This window comes from Trichechus manatus, unplaced genomic scaffold (genome assembly GCF_000243295.1).
Source record: "Trichechus manatus latirostris isolate Lorelei unplaced genomic scaffold, TriManLat1.0 scaffold00208, whole genome shotgun sequence".
Lineage (NCBI taxonomy): Eukaryota > Metazoa > Chordata > Mammalia > Sirenia > Trichechidae > Trichechus > Trichechus manatus.
This window is the reverse complement of record NW_004444144.1, coordinates 3778239-3800335: the sequence shown is the minus strand read 5'-3', so window position 1 is coordinate 3800335 and position 22097 is coordinate 3778239.

The following is a 22097-nucleotide window of genomic DNA, read 5'->3' as shown; positions in this document are numbered from 1 at the left end:
TGTGAATCTAACCACAAGGAAAGATTAATCAAACCCAGATTGAGGGACATTCTACACAATAACTGTTCCATAATCTTCAAAAATGTCAAGGTCTTGAAATCCAAAGAGAAAAGGAAGTAGTTTTCCAAAATGCAAGAGAGTAAGGAGACAAGAAAACTAAATGTAATGTATGCTTCAGAACTGGATCCTTTTGATCAAAATTACATTATTGGGACACTTGGTGAAGCTTGAAAGCAGCCTGAGGATTAGATGGTAGTAACAAATCAATGTTAATTTCCTGCTTGTGTTAGGTGACTTGTGTCCATGGAGTCCTGGAGTGGTACAAACTGTTAATGTACTTGGTTGCTAGCCAAATGATCGGAGGACCAAGTCCACCCAGAGGCACCTAGGAAGGAAGGCCTGGTGATCTACTTCCAAAAAATCAGCCATTGAAAACCCTATGGAGCACAGTTCTACTCTGACACACATGGGGTCACTGTGAGTTGGAATCAACTCGACAACAACTATTTTTGTTTTGTTTTATTTTGTTTTTCTCATTGAGGCAATGCAGGAGAATATACTTAATTGTAGGAAACACACACTACATGATTCAGGGGTGAAAGAGCATTGTGTGGGCATACTTACTCTGAAATGATTCAGGAAAAAAAAAATCATTTGTACCGTACTTGCAACTTCTCTATAACCATGGGATTGCTTCAAACTAAAAACATAAAATAAAAACAAAACTCAATGTGCATATCCTTTAAACAATTCCACTAGCAGAAATCTATGGAGATACTCAAACAAAAGTATCAGGATATTTATAAAAGTATATTTGTGATAGCAATGTTTATAGTATGGAACAATGGAGATATTCTACTCAAAACTAGAGTGATTGTTAAATTAAGGTAGGTTCATACCACATAATATCATAGAACTTTCAGAAAAAGGTAGATCTATGTATATAGGCACAGAAGTTGTTTGGAATATACTGTTGAGTGAAAAATGCAAGATTCAGAATATAATAAACAGCAAGATATAGTTTTCATTAAAAACAACTCCAAAAAAGTCAAAACTAAATGCATCCTGTTCAAGGGCTCATGTGCAAATTGAGGTATCTATCCAAGTATGCTTTAATAATCCAGTCACTCTTCTATTTTATTTATATCCCAATTTATTCCAGAAAGAACTTAAAATAGAAGTTGACTTAGCAAAAACAATCTCAGGATTTGACTGCCCATTTATTCAAAATTGCAAATCTAATCACATTTTAATATCAGCATAATCAGCAAACACTACCTTGTCTTGAATCCAAAAACAAAATCACTATCCTCTTTTCTACAACTTCAGGGTTTTCTTAGGAAAACATCCACTTCATTTCAGTCTAATGTGTTTTGCAACATTGGGGAAAGATGAATTCTCTGATCTTGTATTGTCTGTTTCTATTTTTTTTACCCCCCTCTCTTTTTCTTCGTTTGGCCTTCAGACACAACATATGATTTTTTGAGGGAATGTCTAGAAAAAGAAAAAAAAATCACTGCCTGCAGTTCTTTTTTTGTCTGGAAACATAGTCCAGACACAGCCAAACTGTCTATTAAGTCCAAAGCTCAGTACCTCAGCTAAGGATCTGTAACATTTTGTGAAAATGAAAGTAGTCCTCTTAGAATTTTCCACAGAGATATTTGCTAAGCCTTTTCAAGCTCAACTGTTCTAAAGTCATATCTTAAGGCAATTTCAGACAGAGCTTCACTTCAGCTTCTCACTCCTAGAAGACAAATTCCCACAATGCTTACCTCTAGCTGCTCTGTTGGTTCTCAGCAGGTTTCCAAACTGCCCTGACTCACCTTAGTAAGAGACGCTCCCACCCAGTCACAAGGATGGTGTGACTCTAACCTAGTGACACCTTTTTTGGAGAAAAAGTGGCCCCCTACCCTGCTCAATTTATTTTACTTCTCGTGATTTAGAGCTTCCTCCTTAAAAACTCAGAGTTCCTGGGTGATGCAAACAGCTAATATGCTTGGCTGTTAACCAAACGGTTGAAGGTTTGAGTCCACTCAGAAGCACCTTGGAAGAAAGGCCTGGCAATCCACTTCTGAGAAATTAGCCATTGAAAACCCTATAGAGCACATTTCTATTCTGACACGCATGGGCTCATGAGCCATGAGTCTGAATCAACTGGACGGCAACTCATTTTTTAAGAACTAAAGCTAACAGAATGCTAAGTACTTTGAGTGTATAATTTAACCACCAAGACACTTCTGTAAGGGGAAACATTACCATTCATCTTTCACTCATGAATAAGCAGAGTGTCAAAGATACTGTGTCATTTGACAAAAATTTGCTTCCAACACTTCCATATTTTGAATTTGTTGGCACTGTTCAGTGATATCTACGTGAGCACTGTGTTTAGCGGCGTCTGGTGGTTTTCAAACTGTGTTTAGTCACGTTTATGAAACACTTTGAATGGTGCTTGCTGTGTGATCTGGTGTGTTTAGCGGCATGTATATGAGATTCTGTATTTAGATGTGCCTGGTGTGTGTGCTACTCTGTTTAGAGATCTATGCGGAAGACACTGTGTTTAGCTGTGCTTGACACTTATTCAACTACGGTTAGTGTGCCCTTGCTCTGTATAGTAATATATTTGTGAGACATGGTTATAAAAGTCCTTGCTGGTGTGATAATGTGTTTAGTGATATATGTGTGAGACACAGGTTTTCATGTGCAAACTGTTTATGTTACTGTACTTAGTGGTATAAATATGTGGAGTGACCTTGTGCTTAGTAGGATGTGGAGTATGTGGTATTCTGTTTGGTGATATGTGTGTGAGGGAATGGTTTGGTTATATTGTATGAGTCAATCTATTTAGAAGTGTTGTGATATGTGTTTTATTCTGACTAATGTCAGATGAATCTTGGCCCAAAACAGAGAATACCAGAAAATTGTTTACCTGTGTTTTATCAACTATGTGAAGGTATTCAACTATGTGAATCATAACAAATTATGGGTAACATTATGAAGAATCGGAGTTCCAGGACACTTCATTGTACTCAGGTGGAACATGGATCAGGAGACAGTCGTTCAAGGAGAACAAGGAGATACTGCATGGTTTAAAATTGGAAATGTGTGCAGCAGGGTTTTATCCTTTCACTTATTCCATCTGTATGCTGAGCAAATCATCTCAGAAGCAGGTTTATATGAAGAAGAACACAGCATCAGGATTGGAGGAAGACTTATTAATAATCTGCGATATGAAGATATCACTGGTTTGCCAAAACTGACGAGGACTTGCAGCACTTACTGATGAAGATCAAAGACTACAGCCTTCAGTATGGACGACACCTCAACATAAAGAAAACAAAAATCCTCACAACTGGACCAATAAACATCATGATAAATGGAGAAGAAACTGAAGTTGTCAAGGATTTCATTCTACTTGGATCCACAATCAATGCCCATGGAAGCAGCAGTCAAGAAATCAAACAACATATTGCACGGGGCAAATCTGCTGCAAAAGACTCCTTTAAAGTTCTCAGATGTCTCTTTGATGACTAAGGTGCTATTGACTCAAGCCATTGTCCTTTTAGTCAATTCATATGCATGTGAAAACTGGACAATGAAAAAAGACCAGAGAAGAATTGATTCATTTGAATTATGGTATTGGCAAAAAATATTGAAGATGCCATGGACTGCCAGAAGAATGAAAAAAATCAGTCTTGGAGGAAGTACGGCCAGAATGTTTCTTAGAAGAGAGTATGGCAAGACTTTGCCTTACTTACTTTGGACACATCATCAGGAAAGATCAATCAGTAGAAAAGGACATAAAGTAAAGGGTCAGCAAAAACAAAGGCATTCCTCAATGAGATGGATTGACACAATAGCACAACAACGGGTTCAAACATACCAGTGGTTGTGAGGATCAGGCAACGTTTCATTTTGTTACACGTAAGGTCACTCTAAGTCAGAGCCATACAATGGCAACTAACCACAACAGTGTTATATGACTCATATTGCATTTAGAGGTGTATGCATGTGCTGCAGAATTTAAGGATTTATGTGTGACACTTTCTTTAGAGTTTTGTAGATTTGTGTGACTGTCCTTATTGATACATGTGAAACATTTTCTTAAGTGGTGCTTGATGTCTGTGCCATATTATCTTTGGCAATTTCTTTAGTAGTGCATGGTTGTGTGCTGCTCTCTTTAGTGCTATATGTGTGAGACACTGTTTTCAGTGATGTCTTGTGTGTGCAACTGTATTTAATGATATACATGTGAAACACTGTTTTCATGGTGTGTGGTTTATGTGCTAGCATTAAGTGATATGTGTGTGATGGTGGGGTATGTTTGTGCCACTGTATTTAGCGATATATGTTTGTAATGCTGTGTTTAGCGGAGCTTGGGGTTTGCTACTGAGTTTATTGATATTTATGTGAGATGCTGGGTTAAGAAGTGCCTGGAGGTGCTGTTAATGTGCTTAGTATTAAATACACGAGCACAGGGTTTAGTGACGTGTAATGGGTGTAGTACTGTGTTTACTGATATCTGCGTGAGACACTGTGATTAGTGGTGCCGGGATTGTGTGCTACTTTGTTTAGTGATACATATGAGAGCACTGTGTTTAGTGCTGCTCAATGCTTGCTTCTATCATTACTCATACAAGTGTGAGAGACCGTTCTGGTGTTGCTTTGTGCATGAAAATGCATTTAGTGATATAAGTCTGTGTTTAGTATTAGACGTGCGGTACTGTATTTACTGATACATGTGTGAAACACTATTTTTTTGCTGTGCATTGTGGAGGCTTCTAGTTTTAGTGATATATGCGTGACATCCAAAATTTACTAGTGTGAGATTTTGCTCAACTTTGTTAGGGATGTATGTGTGAGAAACTTTTTGTTGTGTGGTGACATGTGAGTGCTACTGGGTCTAGTGATACATATGTGAAAACCTTTGTGTACTGTTACGTGATGTGTTTTTTGCTACTATATTAGCATTATATGTATGAGAGTTTGTGTTTAAAGTTGCCCAGTGTGTGTGCTAATGTGTTAAGTGACATATATGTGAAACATAATTAGTGTTGCCTAGGATGTGTGTAACAATTTTTAATGTCACATGTTTCAGACATTTTGCTTTCTGGTATGTATTCCACTGTGTTTATAAGTTGTGACACTATATTTAGAGATGAGGTATATGGTAATACATACGGTACATATGTGTGAGATACTTTTTTTTGCACTGTGATGTGTGTGTGTGTACAACTGTGTTGAGTCATGTATGTGTGGACACTTTCCTTTTTGATGCTTACCCCTGGTGGCACAGTGGTTAAATGCTTCACTGCTAAACAAAAAGTCAGTTCTTCAAGCCCACCAACAGCTCCATGGGAGAAAGATGTGACAGTTTGTTTCCGTAAGATCGTATCCTTAGAAACACTATGGGACAGTTCTACTCTGTCCTATAGGGTTACTATGAGTCAGAGTTGACTCAACAGCAATGGGTTAGCACGTGTGCTACTGTGTTTAGTAATTTATGCGTGAGAACTTTGTTTATTGTTATGTGTTGTGTGATTGCTTATCTGTGTGTGTTAGCATTTTGCTAAGTAATGTGTTTGTGAGACACTGTGTTTAGCGGTATGTGTTGTATGTGATATTGTGTTTAGTCCTGACTGTGAAGGAATGTGTTTTGTTATATTTTATGAGTCAATTGGGTTTAAAATATGTGATGTGTGTGGTACTGTGCTTATGGATATGTGTGAGATACTGTTTTTATTATTATGGGTTTCTGTGATACTGTGTTTAATGATATACATGTGAGATTGTGGGAGAGTCATGCGTGTTACTATGTTTAGTGACATATGGTGGAGATACTGGGTTCAGTAGCAACTGCATTATTGAATTTTATGCTATATATGTTAGGCATTGTGATTAGTGTTGTGTATGTTACAGCGTATAGTGATATACGTCCATGAAACTTTCTTTAGCAGTAGGAGATTGTGTGCCACTTTATATAAACCAAGCCCATTGCCATCGAGTCAATTCTGACTCATAGAGAACTTATAGGACGAAATAGAATGCTCCATAGGGTTTCCAAGGAGTGGCTGGTGGATTTGAACTGCTGACCTGTTGGTTAGCAGCTGTAGCTCTTAACCACTGTGCCACCAGTGCTCCCTTATAGTTATATATAATTTTACATATAGTTATATAGAGAGCTCTGGTGGCATAATGGTTAAGCACTTGGCTGCTAACCGAAAGGTCAGCTGTTGAAATCCACCCACCTGATCCATGGGAGAAAAGACCTGGTGATCTGCTCCTGTAAAGATTATGGATTAGGAAACTCTATGGGGCAGTTCTACTCTGTCCTATAGGGTCACCATAAGTCAGAATTGATTCAATGACACCCAACATATATATGCTCATATAAAATACTCTGTTTATTGATGGCAGGTGTGTGTGCTATTGTGTATAGTGATGTATTTGTGAGCATTGCGTTCAGTGGTGTCTGTGATAATGATTAGTGGTATATATATGAGACACATTTCTAGTGCTGTGTAGTGTGTATGATACTATATATAGTGATACTTGTTTGAGACTGTTATTTGTTGAATTGTGTCCTCCAAAAAGATATGTTGAAGTTCTAACCCTTGGTACCTGTGAGTGTGAACTTACTTGGAAATAGAGTCTTTGCGGATGTAATTAGCCAACAAGCAGAGTGGGCGCTAATCCAATTTGACTGATGGCCCTACAAAAAAGATAAGAAGAGAAACAAACACACGGCCATGTCAAGTAAAGTGGTCTGTGAAGATAGAGGGAAAGACTGGAATTATGCTCCCACAAGCGAAGGGGTGTCTGGGACCTGGACTTCTGACCTCCAGAGCTGTGAGAGAATCAATTTCTATTTTTTTAAGCTACTCAGTTTTTGGTACTTTGTAACAGCATCCTTGTAAACTAATACAGAGGCACTGTGTTCAAGGTTAGGAGTGCTACTGTGTCTAGTGATACATGCGGGAGGCAGTATGTCTAGTGATGCCCAGGTGTGTGTTACCCTCAATAGTACAATATGTGTGAGGAACAGTGTTAATGGTGGAAGTGTGTGATACTGTATTTAATTCTGTATTATGCAATCGTGTTTTAGTGACGTATGGCGTGTATGACTTTGTTTACTGATATATGTGTAACACACTTTTTAATGATATGTGCTGTGTGTGATACTGTGCTTATTGGAACCAAGGTGTGTATGAGAGACACTGTGCTTAGTATCGGGTGTATATGATACGGTGTTTAGCAATGTATTGAGGAAATGTTTTATTATACGTGTCAATGAACTTAGAACTATGCGGCACGTGTGATACTGCGTAGATTGCTGTAAGTATGAGATACTGGATTTAGGGATACATAGTTGTTTGCTATTCTTTTTAATAATATATTTGTGAGACACTCTTCTTGGGGATATAGTGTACTACTCTGTTTACTGATGTATGTGTGAGACTGTGCTTTGTAGTGTCAGGTGTGTGTGCTACTCTGTTTAACGATACATGTTGAGAGCTTGTGTTTAATAGTTCTAAGGGTGTGTGTGTAGCTGAGTATGTGACTATATATGTGAAACATTGTTTAGCAAAGAGTGGTGCGTGCACTATTTTATTTGGTGATATATATTGAAACACTATTTTTAGTAATATTAGGTGTCTGTGTAACCGTTTATAGTGATATATGTGTGGAAAACTGTGTTTAGCCCTGCATGTTACAGGTACTGCTGTGTTAGGCACGTATGTTTGAACTCTGAATTTAGTACTGCGTGGTGTTTGAGTTATTAAGCATAAGCTACATGTGTGGTGCACTGTATTTAGCAGCATATGCTGTGTGCATGTCTTCATTGGTGATATATGTTGAAACACAGAGTTTAATACTGCTAGGTTTATGCGTTAATGCGTATAGTGATATATGTGAGAAACAATGTGTTTAACAGTGTGTGGTACTTGTACTACTTTTTTTAGAGATACATATATAGGTATGTATGTATATACATATTCTGTTTAATACATGCATGCTACTGCATGGGAGATATATGTATGAACGACTCTATTTAGTATGTTGCATGCACTTCTTTATTAGCGATATATATTGAAAAATTGTTTAATACTGTTAGGTGAATATGTTATAGTGAATAGTGATATATGTGAGAAACTGTATTTGGCAGTGAACGGTATGTATACTACATTGTTTAATGATACATATTGAAACACTGTGTTTAATGGTAGAAGGTGTGTGTTACTGTGTATAGTGACATATTTGTGAACCACTATGTCTGGCAGTGCATGTTGTGTGCACTGCTTTGTTTAGTGTTGTGTATGTGGTGCACTGTGTTCATTAGGGCGAGGTGCATTGTCACTGGGAATAGCGGTATTTGTGTAAAGCACTGTGCTTAGCAGTGTGTGGTATATTTGCTGTTTTGTTTAGTGATATATGCGGAAACACTGTGTAATAGTTAGGTGCATGTGTTACACACCCCTTAACAAATACTGTGTCTCTCACCCACATTGTAAACACATTGTCACTAAGACCAAATACCACTAAGCATGGTGCTTCACATGCATCAGTAAACACAGTATCTCATAGTTATTTCAGTAAGCCTTTTATAACACATAACATAACCACCAAAACTGTGTCTAACTCACACATTACCTATACTGTGCCTTGTACACATCACATAAAATAGTATCTATCACATAGAGCACCAAGCACAGCATCACACAAACTGTCATTGTGATTAGTTGCGGTCTAGTTATCGCCATCTCATGCAATCTTCTGTAACAGAATGAAACATCACCCGATCCTATGCCATCCTCACAATCATTGCCATGTTTGAGCCCATTATTTCAACTATTGTGTCAGTTCATTTCATGGAGGGGTTTTCTTGTTTTCACCGACCCTCCACTTTACCAAACATGATATCCTTTTCCAGCAATTGATCTTTCCTGATGACACATCCAAAGTAAGCAAGACGAAGTTTCACCATTCTCCCTTCTAAGGAGCACCTGTCTGTACTTCCTCCAAGACTGATTTGTTTGTTCTTCTGGCAGCCCAAGCAATTTTAATATTCTTTGCCAACACAACAGTGTAAAGGCATCAATTCTTCTTCTCTCTTCCTTTTTCATTATCCAGTTTTCACACGCGTGTTTGGCTATTGAAAAGGCCATGGTTTGGGTCAGGGGCAACTTAGTCTACAAAGTAGCATCTTTGCTTTTCAAAATTTTAAAGAGGTCTTTTGCAACAGATTGCAGCTGATACATAGGGAAAAGAAAATAATATTGCAGAGAATGCCTAGTACATGCAAGGTGCAACAATATTCACACTGAAGGAAAAGGAAACAAGCATCCTTTAAGTACCATGTATAAGCCAGGTTCTATTCTAGCTCGTAGTATACGCCAAGCAATTTTCCAGTACATCCTTTGCTGGTGTGGGTAGGGCTGGGGCCGTAATTATTTCTGTAGGGTTAGGCTGGAGTAGAGCAGTTATTCATCCCAAAGTTTTCTGTCTTGTTAGGCCGTGTCTTTTGATCATCGGATAGAGAGCAGGCTCTTGTTGAGATTTTCTGTTGTTTGAGCCTGTTGGCATTTCTGGGTTGTTAGCTTCTTCAGCCTCAAATCTATAATATACAAGATAATGAAAACAGGGAACTTGTCACCATATTGTTTCTTGAGTCCTGAAGTCCCTGTCCAATCTGCCTTCTACTCTCCACCTTTCAGAGTCTTCTTCTTTTTTTTTTTCTATATGTAATGCCAAGGGTTTTTAATTGTCCATCATTATACCTTTAATACACTGTTATCTAGACCCTTTCTTCTCTTCCTGTAGTTTTCCCTATTTTTACACATTTGTATAGTTTATAATTTTTTAGAAATACCCACTTGCACGGTTGAAATTTTAGTTCCCTCCAATTATATTAGCTCTTATGCTGTAAGAAGTATTTAAAATGCTCACATAATATTCACTGAGCCAAAATCCCATTTGTGTACAATTTTTCTGGACAACTTTGAAAGCTATTAACCCAATTTAGAAGAAAATAGAACCATATTTCTCTCTAATTTTTCTTATTTAGTATCCTAAAATTACCTTCAATCTTTTAAGTCTCGTAGCCCTTTAAGATACATCAATAGCTTCTAGTTTTTAAATGACATTTGTGTTAAAAATCTGGATATTCAGTTGTAATTTGACCACGTTTCTAAATTAATTTAGACCCAATGGTTTGCAATGAAACTTCCAGTTTCTCTTGTCCTCTGTTCTTCCTGCCCATCACCATTGTGGTTGATTCTTAGCTGCTTGGCTATCTGTATTTCTGTGTCCCGTAAATATTCTTGGGAGATTTGTATCTAATGTGATGACAGTGTAATTAGTTGACTTCTTCTATGCCGCGTGTCTTGACTGATATTACTGGATGCCTTTGCCTTTCCTTGTTTCCTTACCTTGTCTCTGACATATCCATTTCCTGTGAAGCACAGCTGCCAGCCACCTTTATTTAACAAAAGCCAGATTCTCTTAACTATTTTTTTAGACCATTTGTCTTTGCTTTATTTTCTATTTATTCTTACATCCATCTGGACCCATCTTCTCTATCTTCCTTATCTATTTCTGTAAACTCAGTTGACTGTATTCCTTTTTTTTTTGTTTTTTGTTTTTTTTACCCTATTAAGGTACCTAACAGCATTCATTTAACAGATCATTAGGCTGTCTTCTATTTAAGCTATTTATTTCTTTTTAAATTCTGGCATAAACTGGCAAAGTCCTTTAAAAGGGTCTGATCTAGTTTGTACTGGTTAAGACCTGGTTATAACTGGTTTTACTCAGTCAGAAGCAGTGTGATCTAAATAGAAATTTAAAACTGGTCAAAAAGATTTAAGTTCATCCTGCAATTTCAGTCAGTGAGAAACAGTTTGAACCAAAGAAAAGTTGCTTATATGGTCCACTCAATTCAAGAAGTTTCGATGGGTTCAAACAGGCCTTGATAAGCTTGAATTAATTTAAACTAAGGAGAACGACTTTGAGTAAGCCAGCTTTAAATTGGTCAGAATCTATGTGAACATAGCAAGCCATTTTTATAAAGCTTTTAGGTGCCTTTGTGCAAGATTCTCCCAACTGTGACCAGCCCAAGTGATTGGAACTGATTTAAACTTCTCAAAAAAATCTTAACTTTATTTTAGGACTTTTATTAACAGAGTATATCAGCTTGTTGAGTTAATTTTGGTTTTGATAAATTACCCAAAACCGATTTGAGCCTGACAGGGCAGCCTTATTTACCCAGCAAATCATCACAAAGTCTTCCTAAACTTCTGGCTCCTTTTTTCTTGTTATATTTCCCAAAACAAACTCAATTTCTGGGTTGATCTTCAGGTCTTGATCTCAGAAATCTGAATTACAAAAAAAATCCTTAGTTTCAGCTCAAATGAATTTATTTGTGTTGACCTCAAAGCCGCAGTTTCTACAGTTGATCTCTTTCCCTTCAAAGTGAATCTTCCTGACTTTCAGAGGGAAGTGTTGAGGCAGGCAGCTGATGATTACCAAAGAACTTCTGGGAAGAAAGTTCCAGAATAATCACTTTATGTACATTATTTCCTTCCGTCCCTTCAAGAATTCTCTGAAGTGTCTGCAATGCTGCCTCAATTTCCAAAAAAATAACCATTCCTAAAAAACACACATTGGAATTATTTTAAGATTTCTTTTGGAAGCTCCTTTATTCAGGTGTACACTCCCAAAAAGGACTCCTGTTATCCCACCATTCGAGGAGTACCGATTTGTGACCATAGAAATTCCTTTTTAATGAATACATACTTGGATTTGAACTGCCAACCTTTTGATTAGTAGCCAGGCTTTTAACTGATGCACCACCAGGGCTCTGCTTTCTTCATCCATGGCACTGGACAATCTTCTCTGTCTCCTTCATGCTCACCTTCATGCCATGGGGATACCTCTATTCACATAGTGATATGCCAAAGAGTAAAATTCTTCTACAGTTTTTTTTAATAGGTGAATATGAGACGCCCAAGTAATGCCATGCTTGCTAAGGAAAAGTTTGGGCTCTCTTCTCCCACCTCTGCAGGGAAGCATGATTTTTTCCTGCTGCAAAACAAAGGCCTGGAAATCTGCTCCCTTAAAGACTAAAGCCAAGAAAACCCTATCAAGCAGGTCTACTCTGTAACACATGGAGTTGCCGTGAGTCAGAACCAACTCTACAGCAGCAGGTTGTTTTTGGGTTTTTTTTACCATCAGAGGTACTGCAATGAAAGTGTTGAGTCTCCCTGTAGTCCTTCAGTGGTCAGAGTTTACCTTCTTTGCTGGGTTTTTTAAGATCAAATTTCATTGCTCTTAACCCATCCTCGTAGACTCTTCACGGAGTACATGATAGAATATGGTCTAGGGTTAAGAGAGCCCTGGTGGTGTAGTGGTTAAGAGCTATGGCTTCTGACGCAGTTCAAATCCACCAGCCACCCGGTCTACCCTATTGGATTGCTATAAGTTGGAATAGACTCAGTGTCAATGGGATTAGGTAATGGTAAAGAACATTTGCTTTGGAATTAGACAGACTGAATTTAAGTTCCAGTTTTACTTCTTAACACCTATGTGATCTGGGCAAAGTATTTAACAGTTTATTCATTTGAAAATGAGGATAATTACAGAAACCTCTCCTTAGTAGTTGCAAGGATAAAATAAAGATATCTATGTAAAGTGCTTGGCCTTGCACCAAGGAAGGGCTCAGTAAATGTCAGCTACTACTAAGCTCTGCAGCAATGACTGTGCCTGCAGCTACTACTACTGTTACTATATTATTGTCATGGTTTGAATTATGTCCCCCAAAAATGTGTGTATCAATTTGGCTGGGCCAAGATTCCCAGAACTGTGTGGTTGGCCTCCATTTTGTGATTGTTATTTTATGTTAAGGAGGATTAGGGCGGGATTGTAACACCACCTTTACCCAGGTCACATCCCTGATCCAATGTAAAGGGAGTTTCCCTGGGGTGTGGCCTGCACCACCTTTTATCTCTCAAGAGATAAAAGGAAAGGGAAGCAAGCAGAGAGTGGGGGACCTCATACCATCAAGAAAGCAGTTTCAGGAGCACAGCACATCCTTTGGACTTAAGTCCCTGCGCCGAGAAGCTCCTAGTCAGGGGAACACTGATGAGAAGGCCAAGAGAGAGAGATAGCCTTCCCCTGGAGCTGACACCCTGAATTTGGACTTTTAGCCTACTTTACTCCAAGGAAATAAGCTTCTCTTTGTTTGTTAAAAGCATCCACTTGTGGTATTTCTGTTACAGGAGCACTAGATAACTAAGACAATTACATACAAATTAATTCCTCAAATGCCTGCAGTGAGTGTTGTTATTCTCTTCTAGTAATAAAGAGGAAGGTTTAAACAAGTCAGGGAGTCCTGGTGGTACAAACGGTTAAGCTAACCAAAAGGTTGGTGGTTTGAATCCACCCAGCTGCTCCACAGGAGGAAGACCTGGTGATCTGCTTCTGTAAAGATTACAGCCTAGAAAACCCATTGACGTTAAGTCAATTCTGACTATAGCCACCCTATAGCTATAGGACATAGTAGAACTGCCCCATAGAGTTTCCAAGGAGCAGCTGGTGGGCTCTCTGTAAGGATTACAACCTAGAAAACCCTATGGGCAGTTCTACTTTGTCACATGGGGTCGCTATTAGTTGAAAACAACTGGACTGCATCTAACAACAACAAGAACAAGGTCATACCTTGTTACCTGAAGCTCGTGCTCTTCCTTCCATATTCAGAGTCACCTTACTCACTCACTGAGGCTCTCTCAGTCCTTCCATCTCTTCTTATTTATCTTCCTTCTTCTTGTGCATCTTACAGAAGGCAAACTAAGGGACTGACTAGCATTTAGTCTCCCCTTCACAACACTTCCTAACTCCTCACTACCTCCCTTCTTCAATCCTGCCTCTGTTCCTCACCTGTGTCCTAAGGCCTTCACCCACTATCTTCCCATTTGTTACTGATGGTGAGCATGTCCCCTGCCCCAGCTGGGAAGGACGGAAGTTAAATTCAGACCTGTGCCTTTCCAAATGGTCTGTTCCCTAACTATGGAACTTCATTTTGGTGCTTTCTCCCTTGTCCATTCTGCATTAGTGCAGTGGGTTTGCATTACTCCAAGGCACACCATAAGCTCATATGAGGTGATCTGCTCTGTATATTCAGCATCTGCTACAACTCATTCCTTTTCATCCTTCTTAGAGGAGGATATGGTCTCTGTTTGCTGAAGACACTGGAAGGGAAGTTAAGGGATATTGCATAATTAGAAGTAGGGGGTTCCAAAGTTTGTAATCACGTGCTTTTCAATCAATTAGGTACAGTAATCATCCATTCACTCAGTAAACTAACATCTGTTAACCATTGGCTAGATGTCAAATGCACAGCTGGAAATGGAAGTCTGATCATGCCCAATGGTTACATATGTGTGTTCTAATTGACTATCCTGGAATATGGGAGCACATGTTGTTGGGGCTCTTGTTAGGTAAGGCAGAAGAAAAATTGATGAAATAAGAGGTGTACTGAAAGAGAAGATGGAAGCGATACAGTATTAAGAAAGGACCAGAAATAAACTAGCACAATCGCTAACACAAAGGGGAGTTCGTTACCAGTGGGTGGCTTCGCTGCTCCACAATGTCGCTTGCCAGAGAGGGGCTGTAAGATAACTTTGCGAAAACAATAGTTCAGCCAAATGCCTCTACTATTGGGAGGTGCCTACCTAAAAACTGAGGTTGAGGTAGAAATGAGTGTCTGTAATGGATTTATTCAGAGCTGTGAAATAATGAAATCTCGCTATCAGTTGTGTGACAGACAAGTTATCTTGCTGACATGTCATAGGACATCAGAGGTAGAGCTCAAGGGCCTGCTTTGTACTTTTGATCTGACATGAATAAACGATAGTTATCGTCTTAGTTGCAGGGTGTACTTTTAACTGTCATGCTGAAAATGTTTTCCAAAGCCAGAAGATGAACAAATGCCTTGTACCAAATATAAAGCACACCTCTGGAAGCTGAAACGATGAAAAATTGCCCTTTTCCTCCCAAAAGAACATCTCGGGAGACGAGCACTTGGAACAAGAAAATGTGGAGTACTAATACGCCAAAATCAATGGATTGTCACTCATGTTGTGAGTCTAGCAAGTGAAAGTGTCAAAAATTCCAGGAAACTAGAAATAGGGAGTGGTGGAAAGGAAAGGAATTCACAGATGGTTAAGCTAAGGGCTAAATAATCATCCCTGAAAGATGATGAATGCCCAGCCATTCAGCACCGGGCCAGTATTTTCAAGCTGGTGTTCTGTGGAACACTATTTCACAGGACTTAATTTAGAAGTTATAATGTTATAAATGCTCTAGATTCAAATAAACCTGAAAATTGTGAGTTAAGCAAAATTAAACAAGTTAAGTCTGCTTTGTTTTGTTTTTCCTCTAAAGACAGCGTATCAGAGACTTTACTGTGCTAATACACAGGGTATCTTCAAGAAGGAGAAATGAAGTAGTTTGTAAACATAATGATCAAAGGACATCTATTTAGCATTTCCCAGAGCTCATATTTTGTGGACTATTTGGGAAATGATGACTTGGATGACTGTTGGTATTTGAATTAGAAAACTGGAAAACTGGTGAAGGCAAAGGCTAGAAGTTCCCAACCATGGGAATCCAAGGGTAAGTGGAGATCCTCAGGGTAACTTTGTGCAGTGGCCTCTTCACAGCAGGGCTTCAGGGACTGCAGAGAAGGTTAGAGAGAGTCTGAATGCCTAGAAGCATAGCTCAGGTTCTAGTAAAATGGAATTTAGGGTGGAATTCCCAATCTCAGGAGGAGACCATGAGCTAAACAGGGAATCCAAGAAAGAAGACAAGTAGTTGGCAATGGGCCATTATGTCAGAAGAACATGATGCAACTTAGAATCTACAGTGACCTGCCCAGCCTACATTTAGGTTCACAAAACTGCAGACCTATCAACAGAAGATGAAATACAACTTCTCCAGTAGATGGCTGAAGACAAGTGAATGGCATACATTTTGCCTTAGTTTTAACTCAGGATACGTGGGCAATCTTTCTGTACGTGTTGTATTTATTAGTAGACGCAGCTGGGGAAAGCTGGACAAGACCATCAGAGGAGAAATTAAGAAAAAGCTTACAACTGAAGTTCTTGGTGTAGTCTGGGTTCTTTTGGTTCCATTATTTTTAAAGGTCCAGGCTATGAATTAGAAAGCTCACACAATCTCCTCATTTAATCATGTATTTATTCAGAAGGGATTTGAAACCATCATGATGCTCACAGTGCTCCATCAGGTACTTCAAAACTTAAAAAGAATAATTCATATGCATCTGATTCCAGGCTGGTAAGGCCTGTCATAAGGAAATAATACATTATAAATGGTGCCCTTTCAAGTAAGGTAAGTCACGCCAGCCATAAAGCAGAGGCGTGTAGGATAATTAAAGAAATTGATGATGGGTATCACTTGCAGCTACAACTCAGCATTAGTGGAAACCATCTTTAAATAAATTTATGAGAATGCCTTCAAAGTTCCTTCAAAGTTCCTCACTCTTACAGGCATTCAAAAAGAACACAAATCTTGCTGATTTTAGACATTATTCATGTGATTATTGACTAAATATAATGACCAAAGTCCCTAGACCCACGACTATATGATTTGTAAAATCATGGCAACATATAATCAGTGCTTTTGAAGCATTTTTTAATTACACCCTGAGTTCTCAGCGTTGGTGATGTAAGATGTTCTTGTCATCAACAACAAATTTAATATATTAATAAAACATTTAATAATTTAAGTTTAATAAATTAAATCAATTTAGTTTAATAAATTAAAAAGCACATTATTTTGAAAGAACAAAAGACAGCCATGTCGCTAGATACAAGCATCAATAGCTGTGTTGCTTATGAGCGTTGCAAAGTTCTGCAGTTATTCACCATTGCTTTGTGAACTGTGCCTTAACAGACAGCTTTGACAGTTGTTTACTTAGTAGCATCTTAAGTTGTAGTAATAGATTAATTGATAGAAAAATTAATTATTAATTAATTAATTAATTGTAACATTCATAAATCATTTACTATAGTCAGACACTCTGCTAAGAGCTTTACCTGCCTTATATCAATTTATTTTTAAAAGCTACATTATAACTCAGGTCCTATTATTATTTTCATTTGATATATGGGGAAATAAACCCTAAGAGAAGTTAACGTGCCCAGAGCCACACAGTGAGGAAGTAAGAAAGCCAGGATTTGAATCTAGACATTACAAATCCATATCCCAAGCTCTTAACGACTAAAAAGAATCATCCACCATGCCCCATGAGCCAAAATTGTCTAAGTTTTAACTTCATAGTCACTTAATTTAGGTTGATGGCGTTGCTACTAGACTGAATAAAGCAAAATTCCTTTTTTCAACCAAATCTTTGGTATTTCTACATTTTAAGAAAATGCTGGACTTCATTTCCAAGTAGGTATAGGCTACATTAATTACACTTACCAATAGGTTAAAGATGACACTAATTATCAAATGTACCAATAACAACGATTAAAAAGAGCCTTCCCATTAAAATCTGTTGCTGTTGAGTCAATTCTGACTCATAGCTACACTTGCTCAGCCAAAACTTCATTAAATAGCCATCTAAAGAAATGTCTATAATTTCCCCAAAACTTAAGTTTTTATTGTGTTCTCTGCCTCTTATTTTAGGCCTCTGGATCCTGTGAGTCATCCAAAGGCTTGAACAAGTCCAGCCCTGGAGACTCTCCCTGCTCTCATTTTCACTCCCTCTGTTTTGACAGGGCTTTCATTCACATCCTCAGAAAATCTTAGTTGTTCTCCAGCAAAGCCCCTGGCAGAGGAAAAGCTTTTCAATCAAACACACTCAAAAATCAGACATTGCCCTTTGGTGCACCTCCACTCCTTCTCCTGCAGTTCTATAAAGAACAGAAAGCTTCATGTTTTAGGATTTCAGATGTGACAGAATCTGCAACAGCAGCATGAGCTGTGTGTACCAATGATGTATTCCCTACTATTTCCAAAACCAATTTGGTTCCAAATCTCAAACGTCAGTGGATACTGCCTCCTGGTAGATAGGGGTGGTGGCATTTACTGCTTCATAAAATTATAATGAGGATACATATCCAAGCTGATCATCTCTAGGCAGGGAATTATCAGAGGAATAAAATGGTTTCAGTTGAAGGATAGAGAGAGTGAAGGGTACTTGCTCAGATTCTTCATGAACAGATGTATGCACAACTCTGGCAGAATAGGAAAAATATAGCGTGACTTTATTCAATTTGGTAGGCTACTGGAGTTTCCAGATTATACAGTCTAGGGAAATGTTTAATATAGACATTCCAACTTCTCTTACAGTAACATCTCACGTACAGAATGGAGTATCAGTGATAGAGAATTCCCTTTAGCAAAATACCACTGCAGATTTTTCATGACCATTTTTTTTGTTTTTGGTATTTCATGTGAAATTAGTTACTCCATCCTAAAATAGCCTAGATATGAGAGTACTGAAGACTGATAATGGTGAAGGGTTCAACAGGACCCTTTTGAGGGTGTGACTTGCTCGTGCCTATGAAATAAGGTGAACATCATAGCTGTGAACTGTCTGGGCTATGTCAGTAGACTGAGTAAAGGGTTATTACAATACATTGCGGTCGAGTAGATTCCAACTCTTTCATAGCAATTGTATAACAGCATTTTGGCAGATACAGTATCATGTATTTGAAAACCTCTATAAACTCTGGTAGGAGTCCCTGGGTGGTGCAGATGGTTAATATGCATGGCTGCTAACTGAAAACTTGGAGGTTTGCTTCTGCCCAGAGGCATCTTGGAAGAAAACCCTGACCATCTATTTCCAAAAAACCAGACATTTAAAATCCTATGGAGCACAGTTCTACCCTGACACACATGGGGTTGCCATGAGTCAGAAATTAACTGGATGGCAGCTGGTTTTAGTATCCACTTCGGTGGGGACATTGGTGGTTCAGTGGTAGAATTCTCGCCTTTCATGCCGAAGATCAGAGTTTGATTCCCAGCCAATGCACCTCATTTGCAGCCACCATTCATCTGTCATTGGTGGCTTGTGTGCTGCTATGATGTTGAACAAGTCTCAGTGGAGTGTCCAGGCTAAGACAGATTACAAAAAAAGGACTGGTGAACTACTCATGAAAATCAGTCAGTGAAAACCCTGCAGATTACAATGGCCTGACCTGCAACTGATCATGGAGATGGTGAAGGGCTGTTCATCATTTTGTGTCTTTGTGCAAAGGGTCACCATGTCCAAGGGGCTGACTTGACAGCAACTAATAACAACAACATCTACTTTGGTATATCATCTCTGTACCAACAGAATCTCCATCTGACCCTCAACAGTCTACATCTCCAGTTCCAACCATGTCCTTCCTTTTGAGTGCCTTATTATCTGTCTCACTCTTTGTCTTAGTCATCTAGTGCTGCTGTAAGAGAAATATCACAAGTGGTTGGCTTTAACAAAGAGAAATCTATTTCCTCACAGTAAAGTAGACTAAAAGTCTAAATTTAGGACATCAGCTTCAGGGAAAGGCGTTCTTTCTCTGTTGGCCTTCTCATCAATATTCCCCAGAACTAGGAGTTTCTCCGCACAGGGACCTTGGGTCCAGAAGATGCACTATGCTCCTGGCACTGCTTTCTTGGTGGTATGAGGTCCCCACAGCCCATCTCTCTGCTGGCTTCTCTATTTTATGTCTCAAGAGATTGCCTCAAGTCACAATCCAATCTTGAAGATTGAGTCCTGCCTCACTAACACAACTGCCACCCATCCTCCCTTGTTAACATCATAGAAGCAGGATTTACAATCTACAGGAAAATCACACAATACTGGGAATCATGGCCCAGTCAAATAGATGCACACATTTTGGGGGGGACATAATTCAATCCATGACACTTTTACTTCTACTTACTCAGCTTTGAGACCACATCAGGATCAAAAACCTATTCCTTGATAATAGTAGATATTCAGTAATTACTTGTTCAAAAGTTGTTGAAAAAAGATCACTTGTTTCTTGCTGTTTACTTGTCTGCTCTTGGCTCCCAAGTTGGTTATTTTAATTCCATCCTTCCTGTTATTTACTCAGTCTCTCTTAAATTTCAGTTTTCTGCCTTTCTCCTTCTATTGTTGAGTCATGGAAAGAGACTATTGAAGATTTCATCACAACAAAACACAGCTCTCCCATTTGAGAGACTGCCATCAATGCTTAGCATGTTTCCAGTTAGGAAAGCATGTGGGCTGGAGACAATGTACTTTGCTTGAAGTATACAGTAATTGTTCTTGAGTTATCTTAACAACAACAACGCTTATTTTCCCAAGACAGTTGTACAATGAAATAAGCACAAGAGAAGAATACCTGGAGAATACATTTTAATTACCAGGTGAATTATCAGGACAGCCTACTTTGAAGAACCAAAGTCAAATAAAACAACAAAACAAGCTGTGCTTATTCTAATGAGACTGTGGCATTGCCTGTTTTCTGAATGTCTGATGGAGGAAATACTTTCTGCATATAAAAAGCCACGTCTTTAACTCTGTAGAAGCCAAACTGCCTTGAGTTGCTAAAACTATCAATGATATTTTGATCTCTTTTATTTCTTCTCACAGTAGCTTGGTTACATGTGTATAAATTGAGTATTAGTAGAAGGAATAATACATGTATTGACTTTTTCTCCCCTGTGGATTAAATAAACCGATGAATTGTCTGACTTTTCTGCAAATGTCTTTAAACACAGTGCAAGCAAATTTCCTTTCTCTCCATAGCTGTCCTTCACTCCTCATCTTATTTTGAGTTTTTTCAATCCTTTTTTCCAATATCAACACGTGGTATAGTTATGGAAAAGGCTGCATAGGCCTGGCTCACTATTCTTTACTCCCCATTGCTAACCGCCACATTGTCTCATGATTTTGTTTTCCCTCCAGTTCCAGTCCCTACAAAAGGTTTAAGATTAACCGATGTTCTTCCTTGGAGGGTGGAAAACACGTGTTAATGATCTAAGGATGAAAAACAGAGCAAAGCACCCATCTTGTGACAAGAAAACCAGGATGTCACCAGATAACCCCCAAGAATACCAGTAAAAGATTAACTCATCTGAAATATAACCACCTCAAAGGGGAACTAACACAAACTTCTAAGACCCATAATCCTGTCCCTAGAAAAGCCTTCAGCTGATCTCCAGTTGGGGAGACAGTTTTTTGGAGGAATCTATTCCCCTCTGTCTTCTATATATCAATATATAATAAACCTCTTGCTGCTCACCTCACGCTTGTCTCAGAATTGGCTATTGTGGCAGGAGGTTCCAATCCTCATTACTGTGGTAACAGTTATATTAATGGATAATTCACAACACAAACAGGGAAATGATTTTGTGTAACTGATGACAAGCCTAAGGTGAGAAAAACCAATGAGTTTGGTTTACCTTAAATCCCAATATTGGAAAATCCTAAAAAATAGCATCTCAACACGATACTGGGGAAATCAGTGCAACTAGCACAAGGAATGGTCATGGAAGCTCCATAGACACCTCCAAACTCCCTGAGGGACTGAATTGCTGGCCGGAGGGCTGTGGGGACCATGGTCTCTGGGAACATCTATCTCAACTGGCATAACACAGTTTATAAAGACAATGTTCTACATTCTACCTAGGTGAGTAGTGTGTGGGGTCTTAAAAGCCTGTGAGCAGCCATCTAAGATTCTCCACTGGTCTCATCCCTTTGGGAGTAAGGGAGTGTGAAGAGAACAGGACACAAGGGAAAAATTAGTCTGAAGGACTAATGGACCACAGCTACCAAGGCCTCCACCAGACTGAGTCCAGTACAGCTAGATCGTGCCCGGCTACCACCACTGACTGCTCTGACCGGGATCACAACAGAGGGTTCTGGACAGAGCTGGAGAAGGATGTAGAACAAAATTCTAATGCACAAAAAAAGACCAGATTTACTGGTCTAAAGGAGACTGGAGAAACCCCAAGAGTATGGCCCCTAGTCACCCTTTTAGCTCAGTGGTGAGGTCATTTCCGGGGTTCACCCTTAAGCCGGGGAGTGGACAGCCCCATAAAAC